The sequence below is a fragment of the Myotis davidii genome, unplaced genomic scaffold (assembly GCF_000327345.1).
Source record: "Myotis davidii unplaced genomic scaffold, ASM32734v1 scaffold575, whole genome shotgun sequence".
Taxonomy (NCBI): Eukaryota; Metazoa; Chordata; class Mammalia; order Chiroptera; family Vespertilionidae; genus Myotis; species Myotis davidii.
This window is the reverse complement of record NW_006290306.1, coordinates 1,204,935-1,209,139: the sequence shown is the minus strand read 5'-3', so window position 1 is coordinate 1,209,139 and position 4,205 is coordinate 1,204,935.

The following is a 4,205-nucleotide window of genomic DNA, read 5'->3' as shown; positions in this document are numbered from 1 at the left end:
CTCTCAGGTGTCCGCCCAGCCCTGCCACCCTGGCTCCACTTCCCCTGGCTCCCTTTGAGCCCTGTTCCTGGAATGCTTTTGGAATTGGGTTTGGGGCATCTGTAGCTTAGTTTTCTCTCCCAAAAGGAGTTTAACTTGTCTGTGAGAAATGAGTCAGCATGCATTTAGTGAAGGCTTAAGGCCTAGGATGGGGCATTTTGATTTCCAGCTTGGTTTTCCAAGAAGGCTGAGCTATTTTGTTGAAACAGGAAGATGCACTAGTATGTGTTTCTAGACTGGTGTGAGGATAGAGCCTGTTCTTAGCTAGAAATCTAAGGAAAATCACACTAGACAAAATTAAAGGATGCACCTTCTCAGAAGGTAGTACCTTTAGCTTATACTGGCTCTAGAAAGGAGAGAACACCCATAAATGATTCCACAGCCGGTTCTGCTTTCTTCTCCCTTCTTCCTCTCCTCCTTCCATTCAGTCTGTTCCCAAACCTGCTCCCATTGTAGTACCAACAGCTAAAACAATTCTTAGCAGTTTGTTATTGAACAAAATATGTGAGCTTAATTTTTTTTCCTGCCCCTGATGGAGGAGTGGATGAACTTGGCCTTGGGAAAGAGAGACATAGAAGGCAATGTGAAGAATGGGAAGAAAAATCTTGCCTTTGGATCAGGCAGGCCGAGGTTTGCTTGGTTAATAGACTAGTTTTGCTTCTTACTCACAGTGTGACTTTGGATAAATATCTAATGTGTAGCTGGAACTTTTGTGGTTGCAAGCAATAGAATCCCAACTTAGACTGCATAAACTCCAAAGGGAATGTGCTGGATCATCTTCCTGAGAATGAAGACATGGAGCATCAGGCATGTATGATTTCAGAGGATCAACACTCTTTTCAGTTCTGTTTCTTATTGATATTTTGTGGTTTGGTTTGAAAGATATCCTCAATGGCCTGATAGTGTGTTCATTTATGTGGCTCCCATATTTCAGCCTTATTTTGAGTATTCCCGCCCCCGCCCCCCCTGCACTCTACTATCTTCTGTCACCTCTAATCCATTTTGAAACTATCAGGGGTTCTCATAAGACCTGGATCCTGGTGATACTGATCCTAGAACTATGGATCAGAGAGAGATGGCATTCCCTGAGATCTGTCTAAACTCTTCCTACCATATTGACTTTACCTTCCATTTTTGCCCTTAAATCATTCTATTCTACCTGGATCAACTCCTGATGACTTGTCAAAGAACTAGGTTTGATTTCTAATGTGGCAATTGGAAACAGAAATGGGATGGAGGGTCAGAAATGGGATGGAGGAAGACGGCTGATTTGGGAGAAGCAGCTCATTCTGTTGGGCGGCTCTCCGTCTGGGGTGGTATCCGAGTCTGGGACCTGGACACAATTCTATATGCCATTCAGATTCCTATATCAGGAACAAAGTGACCTGGGCTTTGTCTCTCCCCCACCCCCCATCCCCCCCATGCAAATGGTTTCTGCCAGGTTTTGTAAAGTGAGAGCTACTCTGGGGGCTTAGACCTTCATACTTAGCTGCAAGTTGTTGAGATGCTGTTTCCAATTGTTTTAGCCAGTGGATTGGCTTCCAGGTTGACAGCCTTGGAAACCAGACTCCTCTGTTTGTCCCACAAACAGGTATTGCCTGTGATCTGCAAGCAGAGGCAAAACACGGTGTCTAAGGTCAACTCCTGATTTTCCATGATTTGTGCTAGGTGTGGGAGGATGAGGGAACATTTGGAGGACCTAGAGAAATGATGTCTATAACCAAAAATTAATAATGAGTATGAGAAATCAGCCACTTGCATTAACTTCCCCCTTAATAAAATGTTTCTAAAGTTAAGTAACTGAAAAGTGACATTTAAACAATTTAAGTTCCTGCTCATCCATCACTCTGAGGTTATTGTCAAAAGACATAGTTGATGAAAAGCAAAGAACCTGTTTATGTCCGTATTCAGGCCACAAGTAATAGAGACAAGAAAGCTTTTGCTCTAAACCTCCTTTTCAGTCATACATCTGAGTACCTGGTAGGATCTGTGCTAGAATTACAACTGGATTGTCTTCTTTAACCCTTATAGCAAAAAGAAAGATAATGATGATAAAAGTAGCTATGGTAGCTATGGTTTATTAAGTGCCTACAGTGTGCCAGATGCTTTATGTGTATAACCTTTAACTCCCAAAATAATCTTGTGAAGGAAGTCATATCACTCTCATGTTATAATGAAGAGTCTGAGCACAGACTAGGAGAAGTTGTCACTTGCACAAATTTGCATGAATCTGAAATATTGGGATCCAGGTGGCATGTTCTCCCTCTAAATTTATCAAGTGTTCTCTCCTCCCTGGTGTTCTGGGCGGGCTCTCGTCCTCCCATCCTTCCCAAGATCCAGGATAGGTCAAGACCAGGCCACCCATCTCTTGGCTCCTTCACCACACAGTTGTTGGCTGGAACCCACTATCCTGGTCTACTATATGGCCAGGAGAGGGAATGAGGGGAGAAACCAGGGGTGGAAATGGGAGATGAGAAAGAAACTGTGTTGATTTAGAGAACTATTTACAGATGTTTCTCATGAAAGTTGAGGGGCATATTCACTTTGGCATTCCACGTTCTTAGAATGACAAAGGCCTGGTCTAGGGAAATCTTTATAAAAACAAAATTCACAGGTATTAAAAGTTTCTGATTTCTCTGGCAAAGCCTGATTGACAAGACCTAGTTAGATCCACTCACTATTTTGCTTGTAAGAAAATAGCATTGCAGAACTGCTCTGACGCCATTTTACCCAATATCAGTGGTCTTGGTGTCCCCCAAAGAATTTGAGAGATATCTTCTTCACAGACTCAGTATGGCTGGGAGGAGTCAATGAGCCTTGGAAGACAAAGAAATGTGAATTCTTAACCAGAAAGATGTCCTGGGCCAGGAGCTCAGAGACAGATATGGGCAATGGTTCCAAACCCAGAATTTGGGACCAGCTTCACCACAAAGAGACAAAGTTCTCAATGCTTGCTGATAGGTCACATCTCTGGGGTTACCATGGCCCCCATCCAACTCCCATTTAGCTCCATGATCTGCCCCTGTGGCCACTTTTCTCATGCCCTCTTCTGCATTCTGCTCTGTGTCTGGTGCTGTTTCCCAGGTCCACACTTCCCATTGTCCTAGCCTGGGATGACCACAGTTCTCTTAAGTAGTGGTGATAGGGTATATTCAAGGACAGTTGAAACAAAGCTAATGCTCCCCAGAGCGTGGACTCTACCAGGAACTATGGAAGGTGCATTGCCTACATTAACTGATTCTCTGCAAAGAATGTACATTTTATCAGGATTCAGAGAGGTTAAGTTACTTGTTCAGGACCACACAGTTGATAACAGAGTCAGGATCCAAATTCAGGTCTATAAGACTCCAGAGTTCACAGCAAAGTGAACAAAGTAAAAACAATCTTTCTAGTTATAAATACCAACATCACTGCTTAGCCATTCCTATTCTTAGTGTGCTCTGCAGGATTAGTGGGAAAGCTAAAGCATGAAGAGGTTGAGTGAAATATCTACAGTCCCAAACAGGTCAGCAAATGAACCTGAAACAGTATGTGGGTGGTCCATTAATTTATTACTTTTTTGCAAAACTGCCAAGAGATCCAATTGATTGCATAAAAAATACTGACTCAGGGAAACACATCAGTCAGACTGATAAAGATGTCAAACATCAAGATGAATGTTTGTCTAGTGAGCCAAGTGGTAAAAATGTGGGTGGTGGTTGTCTCAGAACACTGGCCAGGGTGACTTTCATTTCATAGCATCATAGGATCAAAGTTGGGAAAGATCTGGATGGTGATACTGTCTAGCGTTCTACCACATCCCTGACAGGCAGTTACCCAGCCTGGATCCCACAGGGACAGGAAACTCACATTTCCAGGGGCTGCAAATTCTGCTTTTGGACATTTTTGACCTTCTGGATGTTGGGTCAATAGGAGTAGAATGTCAATATTCTCAGCCTGAGATCCTGTGACTGCAAACGAGGTCACCATAAGAGTCAGGCACAGTGGGAATGCCAAAAGGATCTGGCCACTTTGGAAAATGTTTTGGTTGTGTTTTTTTTTTCTTTAAAATTTTATTTTAGGTTAACTTCTTTTCTTTTTTTTTCTTTTTTTAAATATATTTTTTTTTGATTAAGATATTACATATGTGTCCTTATCCCCACGTTACCCCAACCCCCCCACCCCAC